This window comes from Sorex araneus, chromosome 2 (assembly GCF_027595985.1).
Source record: "Sorex araneus isolate mSorAra2 chromosome 2, mSorAra2.pri, whole genome shotgun sequence".
Taxonomy (NCBI): Eukaryota; Metazoa; Chordata; class Mammalia; order Eulipotyphla; family Soricidae; genus Sorex; species Sorex araneus.
The window spans coordinates 351,675,851-351,691,302 of NC_073303.1; the positions used below are offsets into that span (position 1 = coordinate 351,675,851).

Genomic DNA, 15,452 nt, shown 5'->3' on the forward strand with positions numbered 1-15,452 from the left:
GGGAATCACCTGGCTCAATCCCCCTCCTGTCATAGGAAATTGATTTAAACTATGTCCATGTTATTAAAACATAGAAAGTGAACATGATTTTATGGAAGAATGAGGTAATATGTAATGGGTACTTCAGTGACAGAATACCAGCTACTCTCAAACCTGCTTGACCATAGAATGCTATAGGGATCGATAATTTGTCATGCTTGAATTCCATAAACATTTCACAATATCTCAATGTTCCTAAGGTCATAGCAAAGGGGCGCTCCAGAGTTCATACATATAAATATGATATCTGAATTTCTTTTTTTCTTTTTTTTTCTTTTGAGTAGGCCTCACCCCGATAGTGCTCAGGCTTAACCCTGACTCTGAGCTCAGGGATCACTCCTGGCAGGCATCAGGGGGCTATATGGAATGCCAGGGATTGAACCTTTGTGGTCCATGTGCAATATAAACCCCCTATCCACTGCACTATCACTCTGGTCCCCAACATCTGAATTTCTGATCTTCAAAAAGGTAGTTGTATTGTCTTGACCAATTGTTTAGACTTGGCTTAAACTGAACATTGGTTTGTATGGTCCAATGTTGCACTCCGTGGACTAAAAAAATGTTGGTGGCACAAAACATTTCCCGTTGTCACATGTAAAACGGCTCCATTTTCTGTATTCTTCCAAGTAGCTAGCCTTTGGAAATTACAAAGTTAAGTCATTGTTTTACTTCACTCTTTCTTCTACCCTAACTACCATAATAACTAAACAGAACTTTTATTTTTAGAATGGAAAAAAATAGATGTTAATAACTGCAATAAATTCTGTTATGCACACTCACACACCAAGTAGTCATAAAAGTCTAACCTGAAATAATAAAAACCCTATTATATTGCAAGTTTCTTGCTTATTATATTTTTAAAAATTTTATTTCACTGTACCATTTTCTATAATACGTAGATACTTGCTGAGTCCTGGGCAGTCAGATCTCGGCTGCTGTGCTTCATCAAATTAAACTTATATGAACCATACTTTATTTTAATATAGTTTTTATGGAAGTGCCAAAATCAGAAGCACCAAAGCAATGAGGTACTAGTGTTATTAACATTCTGTTGCTCATTAAACTTTTTTCTCCATCATAACTGTTTCCACACTGAGTTCTTTTCTGAGCTGACAGGGAGAGGAACAGAGAAGAGAGGGAGAAAATATTCATGATATGTTTCCTTACATGCTGCATGCTTAAAAATATAACAAGATCCTTCTCATTCCATTTAAAAACATTACTTATTTAAATTCCAGGTTGAAAATAAATGAATACAGAGTGATGTTTTAAAAAAATAAAAGATACCCTGGTGTTTAAAATAACCTCATTTCTATTGCAGAGAGAAAAATCTCAACTATTTATTCATTTTATTTGACTACTTTTTAATCTCAGTTTTTATGAGGACACTAATGACCCTCACAGATTGTTACCCTCCAGTGAAATAACAGAACTTTGGCAGAGGCTAGATTCCAGTTGAAGAGTTCTGAAGCTCACTGTAAATCTTCCTGTGTTGTTGTTCTTCAAACTAGGCTTTGCCATCTGCCTTATGAATTGAATTTTTGTTGCAATATTTCACGTGATCTAAAATATGGTTATTGCCATCCATAAAACGAGGTTCCTGGAGAGTATTAATTAAGTCCAAAATATTGCACCAATGTGCACAGTGAAATACAACACAAATGTCACGGCGTGGCTATCATTACAACCCTCGCTGCACTCCGTAACAGCCGTTCTCTTAGAACCCAGAGACAATTTGGTTGTAGCAGGCAACAGAGTTAAACCTGAAGACTTAAATTCAGGTGAATGAGATAAATTGAAACAGATCTTATTGCTCCCAAACACTCTCTTGGAAATAATGGCATCTTGACATTTTATCAGTCACTCAAGCGGTCATTCTCCGCAGTATCAGCCGGAGCTTGAAGGATAGAGCCGTAAAGAAAGGACTGTCAGCCATAAACATTCCTCAAAACCATGAAAACCACAAATGAGGGCTTAAGTAATGGAGGACGCAATACCCTTGATATTTCAACAATTACCTGCAACAACAGACTTTGTTCAGAACTGTGGTCATTTTTTTTTTCAAAAGCCTTACGTGTCAGGCCGGCACTGGGGAAGTGGGAGAGGAAAGGGAAGGCGGCCACATGACAGGCTGATGCCCTTAAGTTAAAAGGTGAAACTTGAGTTAGCTGCCTATGTAAGCTCATGGGAATTTATTTCAGTGACAACAAACTTTTTTTTTTTAAGCACAAAAGATTGATCCGAAGACAGTAATATTATTCAGCTGGTAGTGAAGCTTTGGGATCATTAGAAAGTCATTTACACTGCTCAGCTGTTTCCTGGGTGGCCGTTCCTGTTGTCAAATTACAGAGGAGAAAAATAGCAGAGAATGCATTGCAGGGAAGAGAAGGCAGTAATGGATAAGAGTGTAAGTGTGAGAAGGCAAAATGAATTTAACTTCATTACACCCCAGAACATATTGCTGGGTTGTGGAAGGAGAGAGACTAATTTTAAATGGTCTTGGTGCTATTATCTTGGCAATTGGGACCCCAGAAAACTAAATGAAATTGAGTATACACCACAATCGTGTCACCCAAACTCAAGACACAGAAAACGTGGAAAGGTTAAATGCCCTAGAAATTGCATTTGTAGAGTTTCTCAACACGAGAGATTAATGGTTACTCAAAGCAATGGATAAATATTAGCTGAAGACCATTAGCCGCGGAAAACACATCAGCGCATCACGGTTCTCCAGGCTTATCAGATCAATTTTAAATAGGTTTATCTTGGACTTTTCGAACATTTAATGAGGAACAAATTGTTTTTTTTTTCTTTTCTGTTTCCTTTACCCATGTTGACTTTTTGATATTACCTAGAAGGGAACAATTAAAATAAATGGGTCTGTGACAAAGTGTTAATTTACTTGTCTCTGCAACAATTGGAAAAGGGTCATTTTATGATTGTTTCCTCCTATTACTTAGTTTTTCATATGTATTTAGAAGACTAGTAGACTCTTAAGATGAGATGAGAGTTTGCACTGTCCTTCCATTCTTCTGCAGGTTTCTCATTCCCCCACCTACACAGTGTCAGATTGACAGGACCTGACCTTCTTTTCAGTTGTCCTCAATTTCTGTCACAGCCAAACACTCAGTCAGTTGTCTCTATATTTAACGACAACAAAAGAAAACAAATGCAAAGCATTTATTACTGTTTAGCTGGTGCCAATCACTATGGTAGACGACGTAGTAGCGAGATCAAAAACCAAACTCTAGGTCCTTATTCTCAAAAAACTTGGGGCCAAGGTCTAGAGGGGCCCCCAGATCTAGAGGGCTCAGTTTTCTTGCACTCATGAGGCCCTGTGTTCAATTCCTGCAAAAAACTTAAGAAGGAAAAAAAGAAAAAAGCGGAGAAGCTAACGCCCAGAAAATCCAATTCTTTCACGATAGAAACCAAAATCTCCACTTGATCTTAGCAAAAATGTCAAGAAGTAATAAAACCAAATATTTATATTATATGAAAAATGGAAAATATATGAAATGATCTCATCCACAATTTCTTGATTTTTAAAGGTATATTGAAGTCCACAGACTCTTTTTGATATGTTAATAAACCACTAGGAGGAAACGTGAAAATAATGCCTAAAGATTACAGAGATCAAATGACAATTTTGACTTTGGATTCTGCTTCAATCAGTCCTTATTTATTTCTCTATTTATCATTTCATTCCACAATTAACTATGTGGCTTCTTTAGTCACTTTAAAAGTGACAAAGCCCTCTAGATTTAAATAGATCTCCTAAAATTTATTTTTTTAAGTCAGTTTCTCTATGGTTACACTACAAAATTCAGCAAGGACTTTTCAATATCTAAATCTTGTGATAGGCAGCAAATAAAGCAACACAAATGTTCAACCAAATGGTCCCATTTTGAAAGTAGTAAGTGACATTTATGCTTCCTTCAATGAACCATGGATTTGTCTTCATTAAAAGAATCACTTCTTTTATTCTATGTCAGTAGCTCATAATAAGGCATCAACGGTGATGTGCTTATAAGCTATAGCTTGGCTGACCTGTAAAACAACTTCTCCTGACCCCAATATTTCCTTTTATGAACAATACAGCATGAAATAGCCTGGACATCACCTATACAGAAGCTGCAGTGTCACAACAAACAAAATAACATAGTAGAAGACCAGTACACTCTTCACATATTGTGAACTGTCCACAGATTTGAGTCTGAATACATCTGTGGTCTGAAAACACAAGTCGTGAGTAAAAAGATTTGAGATGCTTATTTCGTGAGAAAACAAGGACCCCTCAAGTGGTCAGGGGAAAAAGAGAAGTGCATCCCCCCAAATATCAAATATGTCACTTAGCAATAATGACATCATTGTTAATGGTAGAAGTCCCTTGCAGGAAAATCCTATTGAGGTAAAAAGGTTCTAAAACTCTCTCTCTCTGTTTCTGTCTCTGTCTCTCTCTCTCTCTCTCTCTTTTTCTCTCTCCTTTTGGGCATTGTGGTTTGCAACATTGACACTACAAGGTTATCAAGAATATCCCTTACCTACTTTTAACCCTCAGATCTTGTCCAGTGTATCCTGACTTTAAAACTCACCTCTGATCTATTTAGTTTCAGAAGACTTCACTGAAGACTAAAATTTATATAAAGATATTAGTGGGAAGTCTTGTACTTTGGTGATGCTGAAAGTGCAGTTACTTTGTATGTCAAAGTCATAGACATTAATATTTTATATTAATGTTACTGTAAACTGCAGAAAAATTATTTAATTTAATGAAGAGAGCTTGGGCCAGAGCGATAGTACAGCAAATAGGGTGTTTGCCTTGCATGCAGCAGACCTAAATTCAATCCCCAGCATCCCATAGGGTCCCCCAAGTACCACCAGGAGTAATTCCTGGGTGCAGAGTCAGGAGCATCGATGGCTGTGACCCAAAATAAAAAAGAAGAGAGAGAGAGCTTCCCTGCTTGAAATTTCAGATTTCTCTCTCCCCTACTATTTTGTTGTTGTTGTTGTTGTTGTTGTTTTGCTTGGATCTCTAGACCAGAGAGTTAGAGACTAGACAATGCTAGATCTTAACTCTGCAACCGTGAATAATGAACTTAGTGCCTAAAATCAACACCTTCTCTCATGGAGGAAGGGGGCTGGAGGATGGGGAGGATAAAGCAAAAATTGAGGTACCTGAAGTTTACTTTAGATACTCAAAATTTTAAAAATATTTATTTTTGTTTTCTTTGATATATACAATTAAAAATTCAAATTGACAGAGCAACATAGTAGAAAATATAGCAAATACTAACCTGCAAAGTAAAAACTCCAACAATAAAGGTAGAAAAGTGAGAGGCATTGAGAGAGAGAGAGGGAGAAGGAATTTAAACTAAAGCCAATCAGCCCTCATCTAAACATTGAAGATTCTGTTGTAAAAGTAGAACAAGTTGAAGCTTTTACTTTTGGGCAAATTTCAGGAGCATTTTGGGGTCACAGTTAGTAGTACTCTGGAACTAAGACCAGCTCAGTGCTTGGAGCTTGCTCTCTGGTGGTACTTGGGGGAATAGGCGGTCCTGGGGATAAAATATGGGCCTCCTCAAGCAAAGCCTTTTGCTTTATTTCTTTTTGGAGAGGTATGAGGGTATTCTGTGCTTATATATTTTTAGTACAAAAGAATGACATTAAGTGCCAAAGAAAAATAAGCAGTTCATATCACGAGTATAGAGATTTCACTGCATACCCCATCAAAAAAGAAAGGATTATTAGGGGGAAAAAAGTACTTTCAGGTTGTCTGGAAAAAAATGATTATCCATGACAATTTAATAACTGTTTAAGTCATTATTTTAATTACTATAATATTTCGTCGGAAATTTTCCAACCTTTCTCCTGACTCTTTCCTTTGAAAACCCAATTTATGTCATTGCCGTAGAATGCAGAATTATAGATTTTAATCAGTACAGAAATCAAAAGATTCTCTTTGAAATGAAGACTTTAATTCAGTAGACCTGACTAGATGAGACTGTAATACTTCACATCTAAGGAGGACCCAGGAAGTTCCAATGGTGCTGCTCTAGGAACACATTCTAGTAGACAGATAATTTTTCTCTTCAAAATTTTCTAGAGCATGATGATTATAACTGATATAGAATTATAGTTCTATTTGATGTGATCGATCTAAACTGTTTACTTAAACGTTGATATGAGAGTAAAGTATTACTGTACTAACTCCCACCACAAAAAAATAGTGATAATGTGATGTAAGCAATGTCATTGTAAATATTGTTACATAAAGTTTATTGTGTTAAACATTTCATATTATACACATGCATCAAATCATTGCAGCAACACATACCTTGCATATACGGCAATTATATCTCAATAAAGCTGAAGAAAGTTCTTTTGGTAGTAACCACCATCTTCCATATAAATCACAAAAATGATCAATACAAAGGTAAAGAAGCAGGGCACCCACTCTATGTCCTCTAGACCTTTTAGAGAACATGGAGTTGTGCCATTGGTCACATACCTGCGGATCTAAAGAAAGGTGATGTCGTAGACATGAAGGGAAGGGCACTGTCCAAAAAAGAATGCCCCACAAAGGTAACCTTGCCAAAACTGGAAGAGTCTACAATGGTACCCAGCATGCTGTTTGCATTGTCGTTAACAAACAAGTCAAGGGCAAGATTCTTGCCAAGAGAATTAATGTTCCTATTGAGCATATTAAGCACTCTCAGAGTTGAGACAGCTTCCGAGACAGGTGAAGGAAAATGATCAGAAAAAGAAGGAAGCCAAAGAGAAAGGGACTTGGGTTCAACTGAAGCACCAGACTGTCCCTCCTGGAGAAGCACACTTCCTAAGAATGAGTAGAAAAGAGCCTGGGCTGCTGGAGAGCATCCCATATTTATTCACTGTAGGAGCGGTGTTTATTTAAAGAGACTCCTGGAGTAGCACTGTGGCACTGTCATCCTGTTGTTCATCGATTTGCTGGAGCGGGCACCAGTAATGTCTCCATTGTGACACTTGTTGTTACTGTGTTTGGCATATCGAATATGCCACAGGTAGCTTGCCAGGCCCTGTCATGCAAGGGGGATACTCTCGGTAACTTGCCAGGTTCTCCAAGAAGGATGGATGAATCAAGCCCGGGTTGACCGTGTGCAAGGCAAACACCCTATCCACTGTCCTATTGCTCCAGACTCCTGGAGTATTACAAATAATAAAATAAAAATAAATTAAATAGAATTTCAAAAATAAAAAATAAAGCTGGGGGGTGACACACAATGCTTCAATGCTAAGTATTTCTTTAGACAACTGAACATAGCTGGGAAGCATTGAGGGGTAAATGCAAGGATGCTTGCCAGCTTCTATTTGCTGACTGTTAGCAGTAATGGGTAGCACTTCATGACAACTTTTTCACCAGGTACTGTGCAATGCTTTATATCTATTATTCCATTTCAACCTAACAACTATACCATAAAGTAGGAACTATTTCACAAAAGAGAAAACCTAGACTTAGAGTGACTGAGGGACTTGTTCAGAGGTCTTGTCAATCATTAATCCATGGCAGACAGGAATAAAACAAAAGAATTCTACCTAGAGCCCAAATACTAAGTGAGTTCACACTTATTCTCTATTCCCACATGGAAAAACTAGAACTATATTGTATTCTAAAATAATATATTGATTCAGCGTTAATTTAATGTCCTTTCAGCTGAAAATCCTTAAAAATCTCCCTCCTAATCCAGGAAGAATAGAAAGGGTAAGAAACACACTATTTATAAATGTTCCTCCCGCTGACCCTCATAGAATATCTAACTGGCTAAATTGTCAGACCCCAAAGAAGCTAACTACCACTCACTATCAGCCGAGTCAGTTATTTCTATTCTTATTTCCCCATCAAGTTCCTTACCCATCTCTCTCTGGAGTTGCCACTGGTCCTGAAACTCTTTTTTTGACTTCATGCTGAGCACCCCAACGTGAGCTCTGCCCCCTTTTCAGGTCACACACCCAAACCCTTGCTATCAAGTTCTATCCTCCATCCACCAATCAAGCTATGAGCCATGAAAATGAATTCAGTTTTATTAATTTGTAGTCTGGTAAGACTTGAACAAATAAGGGAGCATTTTGCTTAAGTGACCCCATCTCCTTTTTTGTACCCTTAATGGAGAAGCTGAAATTGTCAAATCAGTGGAATATGATGCCTCCTTTTGCACACAAATAATTTATTTTAAGACTTTTCATGCCTCAGGGTTCTCTTTTCTGGGTCACAAATGATAAAGCACACAAAATTTTATTCATTTCTATCATGGTCCTGGGGATGTTAAAAATCACATTCTGCTTTTAATAGCTTCTCTATCAATACAGGTAGTAACCTCTTTACCCAGCCTCCCGTCTCTAACTGCTATTCCTGCCAGTCTGCCTTAACTGCGGAAACAATTCACTTGTGTGAGCTCTCACTTATTAAGTGCAGACTACAGCTAAGTGCTTTGCAGAACATATACAGCATTAGCACTTTGTAAGATTCACTGTGGCTTTGTAAATTGATGACAATAACAATACCTTGCATTTATGTAGTTCTTTATATTTTTCAAAAACCTCTTTGTGTTCATTATCTCATTTGATTCAAAACTACCTTGTGAGCAAAGTAGAATAAGTATTATTATGCCTATTTCATAAATATAAATGTAAAAAATGAATACCAGTGAGGTTAAGTGACTTATTCTAAGTTAGACAACAAATTTCATCAGGACCTGTTTGGAACTGAAGTCCCCTTAACTTATACAGTTTTGAAAAATTAAATACAAAAGAGTAGCCTGAAAATCTCTATGAGCTAGTCACTCACAATAAAGAAATATTTTCACAAGAAGGAAAGGAAGAGTTTAAGAGAAAGGACAGGAAGGAGATAACAGTATTTCTGATTGGTTAGTTCACAAGGAATTAGAACCTCACCTCACTCTTGAAAGATAGCTAAAAGAAGAAAAGCCAGTAGTGAAAAAATAGGATAAACAACTGTGTAGGCATATGACTGTGTATGAATATGCAAGTTTTAGCATATGAGGTATAGGTTACAAAACTTTGACTAGGGCCAATTAAAAATTCAAAAGCTCAATTAAAAATTAGTAAGACCTAAGCCAAGAGTAGAAGGAAGAGATTCTTGGTAGTCTAAGTAGTTGACAACCATTCATAGCTGCATAATTAATAATAACATGCAGTTGGCAGTTGCTGAATTTCCAGTCAATTTATAACAACAAGAACTACTAGGCTCAAAACCAGGCCAGGTACCAACAAAGGCTACGAGGCAACATCTTAGCTTTTGAGATCCTGTTCCCAGTATAGAATATCCCATCCCAACTTCTATCTGAAGAATCAAAATTGTATGATACAATGTAAATTTAAGGTTAAAAGATTCAGTGTTTCTTAGGATATCATTTCATTAAAAAAAAAAAGTGGGGCGGAAGAGATAGTCAAGTGAATAGGGCATTTTTCTTGCACATGGCCAACCCAGGCTCAATTCCCAGCACCCCGAAGTGCCACCACGAGGTGTGGCTCAAAAAATAAACTAAACGTTTTTTAAATGTTTTTAACTAGAAATACAGCAACTTAGTTATATGAAGCATAATAGTAATTTTTCAAATAACTAAATTCTTCTATCTGATTACATTAGCTAGCAGTACCAATTTTATTGCAGATCAAAAATTATTTTGCTTAAGAAAAGAAAATGATCTTGAATCTTAGGGAAATAGAAAGTTGTGATAATAAAACATATTTGATCACACAGTTCTACCAAAATAAGCACTAGACACTATGTACTGTGGGTTCCCTATACTGTGGGACCCAAACACATTTTGTATTTTTGTGCAACTGCAGCATTTTTATCATTGTTGCTATTGTTACTTAGTTCTATACTCGGTGATGAGAATTTGAGCTGCGAAAAAGAATGGTAGAGTTTGTTAGAAATCCCTGAGCAAATTATTTCTTATTGCAGTGGGGGAGGTGCTATTCAGTGCATTCAGAAACATAGAGCAGATTCACGGCTTCTACCCACTAGATACTCCTATTACTTCATAGTTGTGGTGACCCAGAAAAGTCTTCAGACATTACCAGAAGTCCCTTGGGTGGCTAATTTCCCCCTGGGTGGGAATCACTGAACATGCAAAAAATACATACATAAATAAAATAAAATCTTAAAGGATCTTAACCGTGATAGGCCTGGAACAAAAATGAAAAAATAAATTAACTAGCCATGCTATTTCCCTCAGCTTCCAGTTCATCAAGACTTTGCTATATAATCTCATTTGCCCAGGTAAACCTATCCAAACCAATAATGGAGAGGGAAAAAAAAAAAGAATAGGACAGAAAATAAATCCCAGCTTTGAACCAGTTAACTAACATTCCACAAGAAGTTATAGACAATTTCCCCCAAGAAATTAAATTCCTTTACCAAAGTACCCTGAGGACTTTAACACAAATCACTCTTCTTACTTGAGACTATTTATCATTTTTTAGAGCTTATAAATTATACACACCAGCAGCAATTTTATACGCCAACAGCCACAATAATCCAGCCACAAAGCAGAGCCGTTGAAGGGTACGTGCATCGCAGAGAAGAAATGGAGGGGAAGGGCATGGAAAGAATGGGCTATGCTCTCCTTTGGAGCTTACCTCTCAGGGACAAGCTTTTCTTTTCTGTCCTCACTGTCTTAATAGATTTCATCTTCCTCTAAAAGACAAGTCACAATCTGTCCCTGAAGACAGCCGTTATCATTAAAACGCTCCACCCCGGGCAGAGGGGCAGCATTACTCAGTGTGAGACAGGACATGCGAGAAGACATGTGACACTTTTCCTTCAGGGCCAGCATTTTGGAGAATGGAGGGGCTAAGGCAAGACTCCCAGAGGTCAACTCTTCCATCCCTCGCCTCTGGTTGAGACTGCAATCGAAATCATTCGCGAGGGAACAGAGTCAACTCCCTACATATGCATTTCTAGAATTCATTCTTTTTTTCTTACTGCTGTCGGTATTGAGCAGCAACTGAAAGAACCAGGAGTTCTGCTAAAATCAAAGTCTTCCCAACAATGAAAAGAACCAAGAGTCCTGCTAGAACAATAGCCTGCCTCTCCCGGCTCTATCCTACGCTCATCTTAGCTCTCCTGATCTGAACATCACTTATCATGATCAAGAATCAGATGCCAGATATTCATCTGTGCAGCGAACAGAGAATCCATCACATCTGCCCTCCTGTGTTGGGGGTGAAAAGAAACCAGATGAAGGACACACACACAGTGGTCAACTTTCATCGTGGGGCTTTTCATCTCCCTGTTATTTTGAGTAGTAACCTACATAGCACAATTAATCTGCACGCCATTCGCAGAACTCAATAGATGGAAAATAAAGTAATTACAGTATTTAGAGCTGGAAGGCACCTTGAAAAATCTCTCTATCCAAACTCATTTTAAAAAAGGAAAGACCAGAAGTGGAGAGGTAAAGGGACACTGCCCAAAGTCATTCGGCTCATTAGTGACCTGTGAGAAGAACCGGAGTCCCTGGCACCTGACTTGATCCCATGCTCCCTCCGTAACAGTAATGCTGTATATCAATAGCAGTAACAGAAAACCCAGCTCGAACTGGCGCAAGAAGCAAGAAATTTTTTTTTGTGTGTGGTTTTTGTTTTTGTTTTTGTTTTTGTTTTTTGCTTTTTGGGTCATACCCGGCGATGCACAGGGATTACTCCTGGCTCTCCGCTCAGGAATTACTCTTGGCGGTGCTCATGGGACCATGTGGGATGCTGGGAATTGAACCTGGATCAGCCACGTGCAAAGCAAATGCCCTACCCACTGTGCCATCGCTCCAGCCCTGAAAATTTTTTTTAAATGAGATTTCTTGTTATCAAACAAATGATAGAGAGAATTTTCATTTTATTGAGGCTGCATGAATTTCCTTGCCTCCCTGGTAGAGCCCTAGTTTCCTTCTGAGTCCCCCTGATGGTCTCCCAAAATTCTCAGTCATATGGTTTGGGTAGATTTAGCCCCATCATCTCTTCCGAGCATCCTTCTTCAAGATTCATATTCAGTTGCCCCTTCAAGGTGATGGATGTTTCAGTTTTCTTTTCTCTCAATGATGAGATACAAGCAAAGAAGGAAGAAAGTTGAGGGTAGGATTGGAACTAGGAACCCCAAGTATGTATTGTTTTTTAATTTTCATTTCTGTTCTTTTATCAACTATGAGGGTGAAGAGGCTGACAGAACAAAGAAGCTAAGAACACCAGCTGCAGAACACAACTCCATATCTTGAACTCAAAATCCTCTTGATACAACCAGGAATCACAAGAAATATCTCAAATAATTCTAATGAATCATAAAGCACTGTCCTTCCTTTCCAAGTCATGCTATGAAAACACCTTAAGCTTAAATCCCAGGTCTGCTAAATTTCAATGTCTCTGTTATTATCAGTTTTTAGTTATACTGTTCTGATTGTTCTAAAAGAGAAGTGAGTAGACTCTTTTTTTCTGTCAAAGGTCATTTAAATATTTATAACATCACTCATGACCATACAATACAGGCAGATGGACTGTAGGTAGCTGGTAATGGAAGAGCATGTGTGTGTGTGACCCATTGTCTATGAGAACAGACCAGATTTCTAGGGCCTAATATGATTTATAGTTTGGACATGCCCCACCCCTACTCTAGAAGTAAGACTAAGTCTTTTTTTTCCACATGTGAGTTGGGGAAATATTGCTCAAATAATATTAATGTCTATATTTTAGCAATTGAAGTCACGTTTGACTACATTTTTTATGCTTTTCAAGATAAAGCATGTGGGTCAAAAAAAAAAAAAGGAACATAAAATGAATGCACTCATCTGTGGAATATGAAGTAACATCGTATGAGGCTAGCACCCAAGGATAGGAGAAACAAGGGCCAGGAGGATTGTTCCATGATTGGAAGCCTGCCTCATGAGCTGGGGGAGAAGGCAGCTGGGATAGAGAAGGGATCACTAAGTCAATGATGGTTGGAGGTATCGCTTGGTATGGATGATGTGTGCTGAAAGTTGACTAAGGACCAAACATGATGAACTCTCATGTATTGAAAATCATAATGCCCAAAAGTAGAGAGAGACTAAGAGGAAAATTGTCTGCCATAGAGGCAGGGGGAGGGGTGGGACAAAGGGGAAGAGATACTGAGGACATTGGTGGTAGAAAAATGTAAACTGGTGGAAGGATGTTCAGTCATTGTATGACTGAAACTCAAACATGAAAGTTTTGTAACTATAATTCACAGTGATTTAATAAAAAAATTAAAAGCATGTGTTGTGTCATTTGATCCCCACAAGTAATTATTATCCCCAGTAACTTCATTGATAAAGATAACGGAGCTAAAATTTCAAAGTAAATATCCAGTGTCACATGGAAAAAGGTTGATAGAACCAAACTCATGAAACATGGTTATAGTACGTTCATTTTGTAACTGAATATGCATATCAGAGTAAAATAGTAGCAGAGTAACAGAGTAACATAAGATTATGCTATGAAAATGAAAAAAATTTTAAAGCATGTATATTTTTTATGTGGCAATTTTTACTTTAGGCTCAGGTTAGTCATTTACCTCAGTCATGAGACATTTAAGTGATTTTTTAGCTTGATAATTACACTGGATTTTTAGTCATTTTTCTTCTCTAGATTAATAATTAATAATTTTGAATAATAGTGATGATCTTGTGTTTATAAACATAGGGGCACTTTTAAAAATCCTTTTGTTTTCCACAAAAAGCATGTTTGTTTGTTCATACTGGCATCAAGGTGAGAAAAGCATGTTTGAATTTTCAGAAATCTTAGAGTTATTTTTGAAAGAATTACTCACCAACCCATACAGGAGTTTCAGGATGGAAAAGATATCTCAGGTCTGATCTGTGGAGCAGGAACATTACTTTGCATTGTTCTTTCAAAACAATGAGCACCTCTTCCCAACCCACACCCATTGCCACAGGACACCTTCCTCTCTTTCTCTCTTATCTATTAGGATTTTTCTTAAGAAATAATTTTCAGGAGCAGGAGAGGTACTACAGGAGGGAAGGCACTTGTCTTGCATTAGGCCAACCAAGACTCAATTCCCAGCATCACAAATGACCTTCTGGGCACTGTTGGGAGTGATCCTGTACACAGAGCCAAGAGTATGCCCTGAGCTCTGTCAGGTGTTCCCACTCTAAAAAAAAAAAAAAAAAAAAAAAAAAAAAAAAAAAAGAATTAATTTGTAAAATCCTGATACTACACATACACACACAAATGAAAAGGCTTGCAAGTTTTGAGGTTGCTAAGCAAGCAGCATGATTTGATTCATCTTCCTGGGCACAGTGCGACAAGGATCCCAGGCCACATTTTCTGGGCAGAGTCCAGCCTAATTTACCAAACCACATCCTCCTGAATTCCTATCTCTAGTCTCTTCTAATCCTGACAGCAAGTCAAGTCCATAATATTAGCTTTCTTTGTGGATGCATAACCTGAAGCTCAGTCTTTATGAGTATCTTAAATGCATCTTCTGCACAACAAACTGTCACATTGTTTTGGCACTATTTGCACAAGAATCAAAGCCAAACACATGCTTTAAAACTGTATTATGTGGGGCCTGAGTGATAATACAGCAGGTAAGGCGTTTGCCTTGCACACTGAGGACCAGGGTTGATCCTGATCCCTGGCATCTTCTATAGTTCCCCCAAGCACCGCCAGGAGTAATTCCTGAGTGCAAAGCCAGGAGTAACCCCTGAGCATTGCTGAGTGTGACCCAAAAAGCAAAAAACAAACAAACAAATAAACAAAAAAAACTGTATTTGTGTGTGGGGGGGGGGGGCTGGAGACATATACAGTGGATAGGGTACTCACCTTTCACGAGGCAGACCCAGGTTAGATCCTTGGAACCCAGATGGTCTCCCAAAGCCACCAGGAGTGAATCCTGAGCTCTGCTGGGTGTGTCCCCAAACAAACAAAGATGCATCATGCAATCTCCCTTTCTTTTATTAATTTATCTTCTCTTGAAGACACTTCCCTCTTCTGAAATGTTCTTTTTTTCTTTTGCTCCAATTTTGTTTCTTCTCTATTAAACCAGTTCCTTTTGTGGAGCCCTTCCTAAGTGACCTCTTCCTGGCATGGAAAGCCATCCCACAGGCCATTTGTCACACCTCATCTCTTCTCTTTTATGAACAGGGCAAAAAAACTGTCTTTGAGCCCCCTTTGGAAGTGTTTTCGTGCTAATTCAAGAATTACTGTGGTGTTTGTTTTCTGGTCGCTGCAGTGTGAAGCCATTCATGGGGCCGCACGGACCTTGTCTAGTCACAGTCCAGGCCCTTCTTGGAACATTGTGGGGAAACGCATCAGCACGCTGCTGGTGGGAGAGAAGTCTGTGTCCCTGCCTGAGGCTGGCAGCCAATGCATCTATGTCCTTGATT

The 15,452-nt window shown here is 38.2% G+C and overlaps 1 long non-coding RNA gene across 1 annotated transcript in view; it reads right to left on the reverse strand.

The window, feature by feature from the left end:
* The window catches only part of LOC129402527 (uncharacterized), a 71,276-nt gene extending 56,099 nt beyond the window's left edge, over positions 1-15,177 (reverse strand). Inside the window, exons 1-2 of the long non-coding RNA XR_008628684.1 lie at positions 14,890-15,177; positions 13,874-13,920 (exon numbers count right to left, since the gene is read on the reverse strand). This is a non-coding gene — a long non-coding RNA (uncharacterized LOC129402527). The remainder of the gene's footprint in view (positions 1-13,873; positions 13,921-14,889) is intronic.
* Positions 15,178-15,452: the final 275 nt, after the last annotated feature.